This window comes from Euleptes europaea, chromosome 9 (genome assembly GCF_029931775.1).
Source record: "Euleptes europaea isolate rEulEur1 chromosome 9, rEulEur1.hap1, whole genome shotgun sequence".
Lineage (NCBI taxonomy): Eukaryota > Metazoa > Chordata > Lepidosauria > Squamata > Sphaerodactylidae > Euleptes > Euleptes europaea.
Genome location: NC_079320.1, coordinates 29,785,704 through 29,802,251, shown reverse-complemented (window position 1 = coordinate 29,802,251; position 16,548 = coordinate 29,785,704).

Sequence of the window (16,548 nt, the reverse complement as noted above, 5' to 3'; positions counted from 1 at the left end):
TTATAAATAAGGTTTTACAGGAAGCATTACATAACGGTGAAATTGATAACTCCACAGCTGAATTTTTGCTTAATGAACATCCTAGAATGCCGGTTTTATACACTTTGCCTAAAATTCACAAACCGGGAAAAATTCCTCCTGGACGCCCAATAGTATCCGCTTCGCAAAGCATTTTGGAGCCTTTAGCCCAATTTTTAGACTTCCACCTTAGACAGTTCGCAGTAGACACGGAATCCTTTTTGCAAGACACTGGGGATTTTATACGTTATATTGAGAATATACATGTACCCACAGACTGCATTTTGGCAACTGTGGATGTTGTTGCACTGTATACAAATGTCCCTTTAAATTACACCCGTAGAATTATTGAACATTTAGTCACCTCCAGAGTAGATGCGGTTCCTTCTTCTAAGTTTTTGTTGTGCCTCCTGGATATTGTTTTCAAACACAATTTCTTTCGTTTTGACAACCAATTATATTTACAGGTGGGTGGCATCGCCATGGGCTCTGCGGTGGCCCCGACAATTGCCAACATATTTATGGCGGATTTTGAACGCAAATTTATTTATGGTGATAACCCCTTTAAGAACTTTATATGGGGTTTTAGGCATTATATTGATGATCTTTTTTTCCTGCTTTCCTCTGATATTAATTTTGATGAATTTATGTTGTGGCTGAATAATTGTGCCAAGATTAAATTTACTGGAAAATGCAGTGCACAACAAATAGCCTTTCTAGACACCATGGTGTATAAGAACAGTGACAACAAACTGGCTGTCACTCTTTTTAAGAAGGAGACAGATAGAAACGCCCTGCTACACTTCAATTCATTCCACCCCAGGCATTTCAGACAAAATCTGCCTTATGGACAATTCATTAGAACAAAACGGAACACCACCACCCAAAGTGATTATGAAAAAGCAGCAACCAATTTAACGGGTGCTTTAGCAAACCGAGGATACCCTTTTAATATTATTAATAAGGCCAGAAATAGAGCAAACAATTTGGAAAGACAAGATCTATTATACAAATCTAAACCCAGGGAGCCGAGTGACTCATCTCTAACCTTTGCATTACAATACACACATTTATCTCCATTGATCACTCAAGCCATTAAGAGACATTGGCATCTATTGGCTGACATTCCGGGATGTAGCAATCCACCTAAAATTGGGTATAGGAAAACGGCTTCCATTAAAGACAGGTTAGTACATTCTGACATTTACAACCACACCAATGCACATTCTACCGTGGGACATTTTAAATGCCACAGATGCCTTGCATGCAACTTCTCCCTTGAAGTAAAGGAGTTTAAAAGGACCGACTGTAACTTCACCTTCCAATTACGGTCCTTTACTAACTGCAACACCAAGTTCTGTGTTTACTGCTTACTTTGCCCCTGTGGCAAGATTTATGTGGGATCTAGCATTAGGGCCATAAAAACGCGCATATTAGAACACAGATCCAGGATTAGATCCCACATAACCTCAGCTCCAGTCGTTGATCACTTCCTTCGCCTCAGGCATAGTGAAAACGACTTGCGTTTCTTTGTGATTTGGCACCTCAATCCCAAGAGATTCAGCAGGGAAGACAATGAGAGACTATTGAGGCAAAAGGAATCATACTTCATACACATTTTGAATACTGTTACCCCATATGGTTTAAACCTAGAAAACGACCTGTCTTGCTTCCTTTAAACTATTGTGCAGTATGCCTTTAAGAAGGGTCGGCTTTGTGGCAAAGATGTATATAGTTAACTTCGAAGCCTCTCGCAGCAGATAGGTATTTAGATAGTTAGTTTTACATCGCTTACATGGCTACACTTGTGAATGTTACCCTTCGTGGGAATTGAACTATATCCAGCACTTTGTAATTTATTATCAAGATGTGCAATATAAGAGGAAAATGCTTGTAAGTATTTTTGTATATATTTTATTATAGAACTTATTTTTGTATTGTAATAACATAGTATTATGATCAACTTGAATTTTAAATTATTATAAATTGTACTAGGAAGGACTGATGAAGAATTCAAATTGTCAAGAATTTGAAACGGCCGTATCCTCCATGAAGTTATTCCTCCTGAATTAATATTTATTACCTCTACTTACCTGCTTACCTGCATGGAATGAATACAGAAGACTGTTGAGCATATCTTGAGAGAAACTTCACCTTCTATTGAACTTTTTCCATTCACCACCATCCTAGAGATGATTTTGTGTATGTGTGTTACAACTGTATGAATGGTTCTTTTTGTATATTTATGAAGTGCGTATTGTATTAGACACTGTAGCATATAAATATTTGTTTGCACTTATAAGTATTCTTCGCTCCTGTACTGAATTTCTTATCCTTTGATACTAGTACAGTGGTGTCTATTTTCTCCTCCATTACCTGGAGGTTGGCAACCCTACTGGGAAGAGCAGTAGAAGATTCTTAAGTGGAAGGATGTGTCATTGGTGATCAAGATCAAGTTAATTCATGCCATAATATTCCCTATTACTATGTATGGGTGTGAAAGTTGGACAGTCTGAAAATCTATCTAGTGGGATAGACACCTAGCAAGCTGCAACAGAAAACAGCTCACAAAAATGTTTTGTTATGCATAGTGTTTAGTATGACATCCACATAGTTTAACAATGTAGAGTTGCAGTCCTCAAAATATATTATTTTAATAAGCAGGCGCTGTAAGTAACACTACATATATACCTGAACCTGACATAATTTCTATATACATAGCAAAACATAGTTTGCTACTTTGATATACTATTTAATAAATGCTCATATTTTATGAAAAACCCATAGTCATAACAGCGAAAAATCTAACCATCTTTTCTGGAGTAAAGTTTAAAGAAAATGATTTTGCCTATAATATTATCATAAGTTTAAGAACTGCATGAATAGGTCGATCCTTCCTTAACAATAACATTTTCTCATTACAGCATCAAATATTAGGCAAAATCAGGAAAATACCATAATTAGTATAGGTATATCAGTGATTAGACTTCATCCTCCAACCATTTCTCCAGTGGAGGTGGCCCCACCCCCACACACAACTGCTCTAGAGGAGATGCTGGTAGAGGACGGCTTCGTCCTGACACAGCTGAGGCAGGCAGCTCAACCAGAGGCTGTGGGGTAGGGACCAGGCCATATGTGGAAGTGTATAAGCCTGGCAGGCCTGGCACATGACTCAGGCAGCAGGAGGATGCTGTTAGCAGGGGCCTCCTGAGGCCTGTGCAGGCAGGCAGAGCAACCTGGGGAGGGTGGGGCAGGAGAAGTGAGGGCTTAGCTAGGGAGGCCATTGGCCCAGATTCCCTTCATCCACCAGAGGCCTGCCCCTAAAGAGAGTGCATTAGGGGAGTCCAGGATCAGCTTACCGCCAGACAATACTTTCTTAGGCTGGCCCAGGGAAGGCCAAAAAAGGAAGGGCCAGGAAACTCCTAAACTATTCTGGAAGAGGCTAGAGGGGATGAGCTAAAGGGAACCCCCTTCCTACCTCTAGACTGAGGTTCATCTATGACTTGGCCAGAGAAAGGGTCACTGGTAGGAGCTGAAGTCCTGGCACCAGAACTGTATGAACTGTTAATACTTATGCTGAGTCTTCAGAATAGGGCACAGAATATTTAAAAAAAAAACAGAGAAAGATAAAAACCTTTGGTGGTGACAAGAAGTCCTTTCTGGCTCAGATATTTCACTTCACCACCAAAGGTTTTTATCTTTCACCATTAAAAAAAAGTATACCATGCCCCATTCTGAAGACTCAGCATATGTATTAACAGTTCTTAATACAAGAAAATGGGAAACTTCTTGGTGGGTCAAACTAAAGGTTCATCTAGCCTAGTGTCCTGTTCCCACTTAGACCAAACAGCTGTCCTTAGAAGAAATGCTGCAAATTTTGCCATAAACTTGTTCAACTGTTGAACTTACCCTATTAAAGGCGGTAACCAGATGTGAGCTGATCAACCTCTCTGATTGGTTCATGTCAAGCAGCTGTGAAGCCTACCGAACTGGTTTACATGGGGTTTTCCCAAAGCTACATGTGTGCAAAGCTGCTTCTGAATCAAACTGAACAGCAGCCATTAAAGCCACTGTTAAAACACTGAAGGGTAGGATTACGTTGAAATACAACATTTATTGATGGCCAATTTATATGATTTGTGAGTTATCCAATTGTCTATGTAAACAATTGCCTGCTGAGTGGAGCAGTTGTACACCAAGGATGAAAGGTAATAGAACACAATTAGTCTGTAGGAGAACTTGCATGTGTGAGAGCTTACATGCTCTGTAATGCTTGGGTAGTAAGGAATGCAAGGAGACAACCTGCTGAACACCCACAAACAGATTGATGAACTATCAAACTAAGCTTGAACAAATCAGGTTTCTGTTCTTAACAAGTGAATAGGATGCAAACCAAACCAGCAGATGTCTGAGCGTTCCTAGCTCTCTGGAAGCCCACTGTAGAGAAAGAAGACAATATCTTTCATCCTCTGTTTATATTTTTTTTCCTGCAGAAAGTATATATTTAAATATATTTGTTTAATATATACTTCATTTTGCTATTTGATAGGATGTTTTGCTGGTAGATATTATAGTTCATAAGTGTTTGGCTGAAAAAAATGCCACAGCCAAATACTGTCCCAACAATTCATGGCTGAATGCTTGTTTCACTCCATCATACCATGGGCAACAAAATGGGTTGGATCCAGCCAGCTTTTTCACACCAACTTGCCCAGTTGTCCTCCATGCTTTAGCCTCCACCTTGCATGGCTTTTTTACATTAAGGCGTTCAAACAGGACCCCTACGCCCTTTTCACCATAGGGAAAGTTGGTTGGATCCAGTACAATGAATGGGGGTAAGTATATTCAGACCCATTTAAGTGTACACAGGTAGATCATAGTTGGCTCAGATATATAGCAGCAGGGAACTCAGTGAATGTCCCTAATTCTCAGTGACGCATCTTCCTCAAGGAGACTGTTTCTCAGAAGTCGGTTCTCAGCTGTCATCAAGGGCAGCCCCATGGAGAGAGCTCTAGTAATCTTTTCTCAATTGGCCTGTTTCTGTGCAAAAACAGTACTTCTCATTTAGTAGCATGCACCACCTGGAAATACTTGACTGAAGCGTGCACTTTTGCAATTAATATCAGACACTTCACTAACAAGAAACTCCATGAAATGCAGCGAAGACAGAAAGCTTTAAATACCAAAAGCAACTATACATAATGCATTACTTCTAGTAGCCATAACCATTTTTGTGTAATATAAGGTGGCATAATTAACAGTATCTCCTCCAAATGAATTCCACTGTGTGGAATTATACACACTTAACTGGGTAAAATCTATGCATTTTTCATGTGCTTGACTGGACATTGACCTAGCAGTTAAGTTGAAATTTTTACTGAGTTAAGTAGCTGTTGGTTTCCAAACTATGAACCAGGATTCTTGATTCAGCTTCAAGATGGCATCCCAGAAGACTATACATCAGTATGGATATTCTGCTCCATGTGCTAACAAAATTTTTGCCATTATCTACTCACACCACCAGAAACAAAACAAAAAAACTGGGGGACATGAATACTATTTTTGAGGCAATTCACTGCATTTATTACCTCAAGAAGATAACTTGTGATTTTGCATCTTGGCTTTCACGTTTTTAATATATTTTATCTTATATGTTTTATTGGGGTTGTAAGCTGCCTTGAGCTCTGCAAGGAAGAAAGGTGGCGAATAAACGTTTTAAATAAAGAAATAAAATACATAACTTGTGACTAGAATTACGCAAAAGTTTATAAAGTGTTAGAGCAGCTACATTTTGACATAGGTGACTTTTGAGTTGCGAAAAGAACAAAAGATGCCTGCAAACATGTGCTGACCTGACACCATGTTATGTCTTTAGGGAGTGACAGGATCAATGCTGGAGGCCGTAGTGCTCATAAGAACAGCCAATTAACTAAACAGGCCACAACTAGGCCTCAGTAACTCCTCCTCCAGTTATAGTTACAAGACCTGAGCCTCTCCATTCTAGAGAACCTCTGGGAGCTGTCCTTAAAGCAACAGTACCGATATACCACACACACCTTGCAACAACCTTCTCTTAACAGCTCATTCTTGAGCCTTTGGTGGCTGGGGACGGCGTGGCCAAGGCACTGCTGCGGTCCCTCCAAAGCCATTGCCCGGCCGCCGAATGGCTTTAAAAAGCCTTTTATTTTATTGTTTTGAAAATTGGGCATTTTGCCCCATTGAAAACAGCGAGGCTGTGCCAGCAAATGTTGGCACAGCAATGCTGTTCTTGTATGCGGTGTACCTGGGGTGAAAGCTGCCTACTGGCAGCTCCATCCACAGCATACCCCGGGAACATCCCCTGGGACACTGGCATGGGGCTTTGAGCTGGTGGGATGCTGGTGGGAGGTCAAGCCGGCATCCCTGGGCCATGCTGCAGCGGCAATGCAGGGAAGCTGCCATGAGCGACCCAATGCCGTCGTCCCTGCCTCTTGCACTTTTCCTGAGCTCTTTTGGGTCAAGAGCTCAGGAACGGGCTGTAAGCTGCCCTCATGTCATCATCCTCCATGACATATTATGATCTCCAAGACTCTAGGTGGATTGTCATCAATGCTGATAGCCTGGCAAACCTCGGACTCTTCTGAGTTGTATGCTAGGTCTGAATAAACATCATGCTAGATGGCTCAAGGGTTCCTTCATGACTAACCCCTGTAGCAGTTGTTTTTATACATAACTGGGAACCCACCAAGCCAAATGCAGCCCATCAGCCTGTATGACAGCTTTGTGTAAACACAATAAATCTCCTGGCATTTCAAAAAAGATGATTAATTTCCGATCAACCACAATGTGTTTACCTTTGGCAGGTCACTCACAATTAGGGTAGGACCGACATAGGATGTGGAATCTAGGCTTTGTCTATCCATGTGTTTCTTAAAGACAGAGAGAGATATGACACAGAGATTATGATTTTCAAAATTAACTTGAAGGAATGAGTTTGTCACTTAAAACCATATAGTGGGGATATGTCTACTTGCAAAGACCATGAAAATTACCCTTATGCTATAGCCAAAATATTTGGACAATTTTTTCAAGCCTCACCCATTGTAAAACAACTTTCTTGGTAAAAACTGACAGCATGACTTCAAACTGGAAGATTAGTAGCAGCACAAAAATACGTCGCTTGTGCATTATCTTAATAGGAACAGACTTTCATGGGTAAACATTCATTTAAATTGGGGATTTAAATGTATGAAAATTTTAAGCATAATTAAGAGTATGTAATGATTCCTTCTGTAAATAGCAATTGATTACACTGAGGATTATAAACTCCCCTGATTAATGATGAATAATGCAAATATGCAAAATAAAATATGCATTCATTAATATTCACCCTTCCAAGAAAATGAGATGCCAATTCTCATTTAATACTGTTTTTTTTTTTAAAAAAAAAACAGGGTTGCATGTGTATGACCACTTACTTCAATATTGAATTCAGCAGCAAGACTTGCTTCTCTGTAAAACTGCATCAGACTAGACTGTAAGCAGAATTGTTAGTCCAAAATATCACTCCATGAATATTGATCCTAGTAAGTTTCTTTAACCATTGAAATAAAAAAGTCATCTATTACCAAGGCAGTGCTAGAAAATAAAGGTATTAGATGGATAGGGATTCACATTATTCATCTCATCACAAAATATTTTACCTGATAAGCAAGGAGAATACCCATAATATGTGGGATGGAGATATTTGTGGGAGGGCATTCCTAAAATGGGGAATAAGGTTGGTTAACATCTGTGGTAATTTGGTCAGTTTGTGTTTGCTTTGTGTCTTTATGTGTTACAGTGTATTGCATTTCTTGCAAGTTTTGAAGGTCAGCTCTGTTAAATTATTTGTATGTATTATTCTGCTTTTAATGCATTGCTGACTGATTTTTAACTTCTTTACTGTTGGTTGTATGTTCTCTAAGGTTCTTATTACATTGTTTTAAGCTATGTAATCTTTGAAAGTGGTTGTGGATACTGTCCACAGCTTAGGTTTAATTAGTTTATTTAAATAATTAAACTGATCTATGTCATATTTAAATATCTAATATTTAAATGGGTGGGCTGTGCTAAGGCAGCCTGCTCTTGGCAGCCTTTCTGTCAGACCCTGGGTGTCCCTGGGCTTCCCTGCTGCATCCCTGCCATGGCAGCACCAGGAGACTGGTCTCCGGGTCCCCCCACCGGCATCTGTGCCAACCTGGATAGTGTGGCCTGGCTGCCGCCGGCCATGCCACTTGCACTAGCGCAGCCCTTTCCTGGCCTCCAAATGACTTTCATCTTTTCAGGCCAGGAATGGGCTGTTAGCAACTTGTGGCCCACCAAGCTGTATGAAACCATGCCCAGAAGCTGTCAGGTGCTTGACAATCATTCTGGTTTTGCAGTCAAAGGCAAACAGCAACAACAGGATGCTTATTCATGACTCATGGCATGGCATTCATCTTGTTAAATCACAACGTGCTAGCCTCACATAACAAGTACTGCCTTCTTCAGCCTTCTGCAATTACCTAAGGTTTCCTGATCCCCCCTCTCCTTCGGCGGGAGGTTTTTTGGGCAGTTGCGCCCGACGTGATTACATCACTGCCGGAAGCGCAGCATCACAACAAGGTGCTTTAGCACTCAATAACCAAAAATGCTATTTTGGGGGTTTGAATACTAAACCCAGAAGTTATGTAATAGCGTCACGTAGTTATGTGCTCGACGGAATCCCCACTCTAAGCTGGCCGGTGGATTGGCAGGCAATTGCCCACCAATCCAACCAACCTGGCAACCCTACCAATTACCTAGTGTAAGGCTGGCTCTGGAAAATAGCAAGCACTGTCCGGTAGCACATCTGCATTCTATGAAAGATTCTAAAATTTCTAAAAAATGAGAGCAGCAAAATTCCAGGATAGTGAGTTTTATCCAAAAAGAATTGATCTACATCCATATATCCATATGGTGGTGATTTCAATCTGTGAAAACAGTTTGCAAATCTCTGCATGTTATTTTGAAGCATCCCAAGTGATTACTCAGCAAAACCAAGCGCATTATTAGTACTATAAATGGCTACTGCTGGGCTAACTTCCTCTTTATGGGGCTCATGCTTCACACGTTATCATATATTATTGCTTAATATGAATTTAAGTAGCTTCTCTTCATTGTATGCTAGTTTGGACCATTAGTTTACAGTACTCTGTATTCTGTATTTTCCACAATTAACATTCAGTTATGCAAATGTGGTCTGGTTCTGCCTTTCTCCTAGCCAATCTAACCTCCTTTGCCTTGTACACACATCCTCCAATTGGGTTTTAGACTAAGGCAGGTCCCAGTAAGATGGCTGACAAATAGACTGGTCACATACCACAGAGGCATAGAGACTGGGGCCACAAAATGGAGGCAGAATGGTCATGTTAATCCATCCATCCATTCTCAATATTGTCATATATCTCCCATTATTATATTTCTCCCCCGACACAAACACATACAGATGCTTGATGTTTTCATTTTGACTGAGTAGTGATAGTACAGAAAAGTATTTTTAGACCCTTGATGGACCATATAATACTTAATGTTTATGTACCATGCATTGAGTGTCCAAAGTGCTTGGTGATGACTACCTAGTGGATTTTTGGTTGAGATAAAATTTGAACCGGGGATTTCCCATCTCAGAATTCACATTCTTAGTCACTATATCAAGAATTTGTGAAATACACCTAATAAACATATCAATTTTTCAATGGAAAGAACACTTCTTTTACGTCCCCCTTTTGACTTATGCATTTTCTTGTTCCACCATCAAGGTTTTATTGTTTTGACTGTTATTTTTAGGTGTTCTTTCTTAATTATTTAAACCAACTGTAATTAATTAGAAATGGAGCTTTTCAAAGTGATTTTATTTAACGGTTAGAAATAATTCAAAATTTTGGCACAGTTTTTACTGTCATTTTTATTCCCGGCTATTCCTGAATTTTAATGTGCTTTTGTCCATTTGTCCTCCTTCCAGAGGAAAATATACTCATGTACTCTTGGAAAACAAAAGGATACTCAGATCTTTACATAAAGCAAGAAAAATGCATGATGCAATCATCTGAACAGTTTGCTCAGCCACTGAACTCATGGAAATGGGTTGTTTTTCCAATTGCTAACTAAGTGGCAATTTTCAGTATAATCAGTTCTAAATATATTTTATAAGATGCACTGCTCAACAGACTGTCACCCAGGATTAACTACAGTGCCCTCAAAAGTGGGGTTCATGCATATCTGGAATTCACTAGATGTCACCTAAGCCCTGTGTCTGTAACTTTAAGAGATGAATATTTTCATAGTTACAGAAAGGAACAGAGAGAACCAAAGCAGGACGGATGACTGTGGAGTCCCCACCCCCAGTAAAGTTATATTACTAGTATTTACATAAGTGGAAGTATATGACAAGATGTTCTCAGATGCCTCCACTTATTTAAATACAAGAAACATTGGCAAATCAATGTGAAAATGTTTTACGCTGAATACAATCAGACCATTTTTTCCATCGCTTAATACAACCATTGCTGTTTGTGATATGCTCATTCATTCCATTATTATCTCTGGTAAATGGGTTTTGTAGCTTTTGTAGAACTTCTGTTATAACACAACAAGAGAAATGAGTGGGACCACATAGCAGTCAGAAACTTCCCTGGCATACCATCCTCAGCTCTCGTAAAACTTACTTTTTGTCTCCAGCTGTAGGTATCTTGAGCCTTGAAATTCATGTTACAGATAGCGATACTTTGATTTTTGCAAATAAAGCATTCAAAAAAGTCTAATTTACCTTGCTCTCAATGCCCGTTTTCTCTTGAGCCAAGCACCCAATACAGTCATACCTCTGATTTAATTACAATTCAAAACAAGTGATATTTTGAGCGGCTTTGTGTCAGCACAATTGCCATAATTCAGCATGGCAGCTGTCCGGGGGGGGGCGCTGTTGGTGCATGCTCACTAGAGCGCTCCTCACAATTTGCAATCAAATCATGATGAAAGGAAACGAGCGATCATACATTGTTAGTTATGGACTGTAGCACTGAATAGCTATGCATTATATATCTCCAGAAACTTGTAGTTCTGGTCATAATCCCCTCAGGATTCCAGACTGGATAAATTTGGCATCTTGAAAGAGTTTCAGCAGTGGGGAAAAAAAGAGAGGGATTTTTTTCCTAAGGAGTTAAAAAAAACCTTTTTGCTTTCCTTTTGAAAATACCCCATGAGACAAAGACAAAGATGACTGGTGCTTGTGTCTAATATCAAGTCCTCCTAACACTGTCATCAGCTGTGAACAGAGAGAAAATCTAATCAAGCCCAAATCTCAATAATAAAACAATTTACATGAAACACTGCTGTAGAGAATAATTTCATTTTTGTCTGCAGCTTATTCCAGAGAATTGTTTTCTTTGCTATCTTCTGTGGGGCTAATTCAATTTTGGCAACCCAGAATTTTCTCCCTCATCAGCGTAGTCGTATCAAAAAAGTAATATCAAGCAGAAGGTTTAATTAAGAAGTCCAAAACATTGTAGTGAAAAACGTAGATGAAGACCTTTATAAAACATTCCTTTTGAAGCAAATGATGCTGCGTCTCTTTTCCCCTGCTTCTCTTAGTACCATTTGTCGCTTAATGGCTTAGTCTTTTATTGCCAAACCTGTTCCTTTGTTTATGAGATCTATGCATTTGATGGGAATAATTAACTTAAAATGAGAGTCCTTTGGCTGATGTGAGAATATAAATTGTTAATTTTAAAATGCTTTCTGAAGCAAACTAACCTAGAAGGAAGGGTGAAAGTTCTGTTCAGATGGATATGCAACTTGATACATGCCCCTCTTAGTACAACCTGACAGGGACTGTCTGTGATATCAAGTCTTGACACAAGTCAGGATACTGGTATTGATATACAACTCCAGTCCATAATAACCGTTTTCTAGATTTTCCTTCAGGCTGGGAAATGTTTTCAACCCAATCAGAATTTAGGGGTGCAGGGCCCGAAGTTGCTCTCTATGCCTGCTCTTGACCAATGTTTCAAAAAGTCTGAGAAATAGAGATTAAAGTATAGGAGATGGGAGGCAGGGAATTGGTGGTCACCAGGAGAAAGGGAGTGGGGCATCAGCATCATGCATGGTGATGTTACTTCCAGGGAAAACTGAACATGATGTCATGTTGGTCTAGAAATCGCCAGAAACTCGATGGTAAACCCATAAAGTTTCCAGTGATTCCTACAGCAATGTGACAGCTCATAAAAGGGTAGAAAGAAAGAGGATGAATTATATGAATTAATACATAACTATTTAAAGCTTTGAACCTCAGTTCATTTGAGTACTATCTTTAGTTTCCATTGTCACAAAAATCATTTCACTGTTCTGCGTCAATGTCTGCATGTAGAATCAGCTGGAATCAACCTTAGTTTTGTTAAGCTCCCTTTGGTTAAGAACTCTATAAATTATCTATCTCTCATTATGGGACAGAATTTTTTAAAAGAATATATGAGTGATTAGACCAGACTCTGTTACTGGACCCTGTAAAAAAAGATAGAAACGAGCATTAGTTTAATTGAATGCTGGAGGAATCTAATAGCATAGCAGTCTCCGATAATGGAGCAATTATATAGAGGGATCAATATTTTCCTAAGAGAAGGACTGATGGAATCTTTTATTGCACCATAATTTTGGCTTGGGTTTTATTTTTTCCTTCTTTTTTTGCTCTAGTCTTGTAATGGAGGTCAAAATAAGTATGATGGCTATTCAAATTTAGAGTTTTTTAAAAAAGAAAATTGCTTAGGATAACTTGCATATTCTACTGTAGAGATATATTACCTCCCTTTTACACATGCTGGCTAAAGCAAAAAATCATGGTGGTATTAATATGCAAATGAATGAGCTCAATGGCAATGTTCTTCTAAGGTTAGGAATAAAAATACAAGAATTTAGTCTCTATACACAATGTGGATATTCATTACAAAATAAAAGTCTTTTCTCAAATCTGAGGCTATAGTGGGTTGTATCCACAGCAGATGGCAAAACTTTCCCCCCACAGATGAACCTTTCCTCTCCACAAGGGTCCTTGCAATGGAAGAGCATATCACCATTGGCTGAAGAGAGTAGAATGACACATAGCCTTTGTGGTTTCATGTCATCCTTTTTTGAAGCCATGCTAAAAAGTGTTAGATGGCCACTGTTTCTTTTTTCTCCATTACAAAAGTTGAGCAAAAATCCAAATAATTTTTTGTTGAGCTTTTCAAATTCTTGAGTCTTTCTGCAACTTGGCTTCTTTTCAGTATTAATTCTGAACGATTCTGGAAAATGAAAATACATATACAACATCCTGTGATAATACTTCCTCAAGTATCTGTAGGGCTTTCTCTTTAATATATACCAGGTGTAGAGTTCAGCGTCTGAAATGAGGAAATTTTTTTTGACCTAGACCAACAGGGACTGTGCTTCTTCCCCCAAAGTCTTGACACAGAACTACCACCCAGGTTAACATATTTATGGACTGTCCTGTAGTCATTTTTACATTCAAATTTAAATCTATTTGTAAGGCCAATACTACAGGTTTCACTTGCTTATACTGGGGTTTCAAATAACACAGCTTTCTAAGGTAAGATGTTACTCAGTATTTTTTTCACATTTCCCCCCTTTAAGCTACTTTCATTCATTAGAGAGCAAACATTCTGAATATTGCATTCGATATTGCTTCATCTTATATGACAGACAATAGCTCCCAAATTACTTGTCTGGTTAAATAAGTACACTGCAGTGACATGCATTGCCATGGAAGTGATATTCATAGAGCACCGATTCCACCCCCACACACTCTCTCTCTCTCACACACACACACACCGTTTTTTCGGTAAATATGCCAAACAGCATTTTCTTTTGAAAAGAGCATTTTCAGTTTAAAGAGCAAAATATGCACACTTGCTAACCAACTGTGTAACTGAAAAACAGCACCTTCAAGATAGACTACAAAGAAATATTATAGAGAAAATCACAAAGGTCTAGTTCATACTCTTGGAGGCTCATTGGTCCATTTGAGTGGCAGTATAGTGGACACATGCCCCTTTCTGACATTTCTGTCATGCACATAACATAATATTTAAACTGAGGACTCCATGTTTAAGCCTAGTTTGAGGTGAGTCCTACCCATGTGATTCTTTCACCACAAAATAATGGAAAAATATTGTACAAATGAACCACCAATGGCCCAAAGTATTAGTACTTTCAATGAAAAATAAGAGGAACATTCTACCCCAGTTATTCCAAGACAGGATTCTTTCTAACACAGATGCTTGTCTAATCACTTGTAAAATCTCTCAGAGACATGTTCAGCCTAAATTCATTTCCTGCTTCAAGCTTCTATAGGAAAGAATAGCAATTGAACAACTATGCCCCTTTTTATCTTTCAGGGGTCGTTTTAAATGTTTGACAACAAGCATAACCCCTCACTTTAATCTCCTTAAGACCTAAATCACACATTTGTGATTTAGGAGGAGTGATGAAGGGGCAGTGATGAGGCGGCAGAGCTCTAACATGGTAAAATGGCTGGCTCCTTGTCAGCCTCCAGGAGGAAGAACATGGATGATCACATTTTGGAATGTCCCCTTCATCAAAGTAGTGAGCCAAGACTAGGGCCAGAATCTAGTGTGCTTGTTTTCTTTTGCATTGAGTTTTTAGTACAAAAGAACGTTCAAAGCTACAATCTATTACCTGCCATGATGCAGTGCATTCTACCGCCTCAAGCTCTACTACTTCATCCTAAGGGCACGCATCTGTCTTAACTTGCATGATGGGCCCCCACACTGAGACCTGTTTCATGTGCACCCCAAGATCCTTAGGGCTTTAGATGCCTTAGGTGCAAGGAAATATACCTAGTTTGACATTAAAAGCAAGCTCTTTAAGGCAGGATTAAGGCATAGAAGTCCTGCTAGGTGCTTTTGAGAGGAAATAGCCAACTGCTTGAATAGTGCAGAAGAACATAAATCAAGCTCCTTTGATTAGACCTCCACAGTACCTCACAGATTTTTGGCCATAAGCACCAACCCAAGTTTTCAAGACAGTAACCACAGCTTTTGACATCTCTTTTGTAACACAGCTCTTGGATGAACAATTCACAAACCTAGGAAGGACCATCAGCCCATTCTCATTACTATTATTGGAAAATCTATGATAAGATTTCCCTCAATTATAATTCAATAATTCCATCAAATCCATCTCAGGCATCTCCTCCAATCCATTTCCTGGGCAACTACAGGAGCCCCCTTCTATAACAGGAGGAATTAATCATCCTTTTACAACCAAGATCCTGGCTTCATACCATCGGTGTCCCAGATTCTAAAACTGCACCAATCAGAATGCAACCAAAAGTCCACTAATAACCAGCCAGGTTTGACCCAATGCCAGTGCAGATCCTAATTCTGCACCAAATTGGGCCAATAACACATTTTCTCCATCGGCACCCAGGTAAATCCAGGTGCTTAAGAAGGGCAACCCAAGCCCTCCATTTTTGCAGTTGGTTCCCCTGTAGAGTCTTCTTTTACCATGAACACAAAATCACTGGACCTTTCTCTTCAAGAAAGGTGGAGGATTGTTTATTCTCTCCCATTTTGCTTTCCTCCCCAAACTCAGCCTTTCCCAATCTTAATCTGACCTAAGGAAGGAGATGAAGGAATAATCGTCTCAGTTCCAAATTGGAAAACCAGTTTAGGCCACAAAAATGAAGTAAAATTTATCCACTAACCAGTCTTCTCCAAGGGAAAACGAATTGGGTTTTAAGTTCACTTAATTTTCCCCTCGCTCTAGCTGTTTCAGTCCTTAGTGCAGTGTCCCTTGCCACTTGCCTTCTCTGGCAAGTACTTGAGCTCAGTCAATGAATGTGCTTGAATGAAACTGAGGTCACTTTGGGCTTTCTAGGATTCAGCCCTCGAGCCTTTAATATTAGTTTTTTTTTTCTCAAAGCAGAAATAAAACTTATTTAGAGAAAAAATACAAAGCTCAGAACTGTCATGCTTGATGATTAAATGTTGTGTGTGTAAAGTGCCGTCAAGTCGCAGCCAATTTATGGCGACCCCTTTGGGGTTTTCATGGCAAGAGACTAACAGAGATGGTTTGCCAGTGCCTTCCTCTGCACAGCAACCCTGGTATTCCTTGGTGGTCTCCCATCCAAATACTAACCAGGGCTGACCCTGCTAAGCTTCTGAGATCTGATGAGATCAGGCTGACCTGGGCCAAACCAGGTCAGGGTGATTAAATGCTAGATATGTACAAAAAGCAAAAAAGTTAGATTAACATGTTAACTAGCTTTGATAGCAGATAGCTCTTTTTTCTTTTAATTTTAAAAATGTTGAAGTCAGCCTTTTCATAGCTTCTACCAGCATTGCAGAATGAGGGATAAAGGATAAGAGCTAACAAATTTCCTGTGCATGCTTTTTTCCTTGATAAAATTGAGTATAATAATCTTAGTCAAGGAAAAGTAAACTCTAAAAAGCAATATCACCTTCAATTTATTGCAGA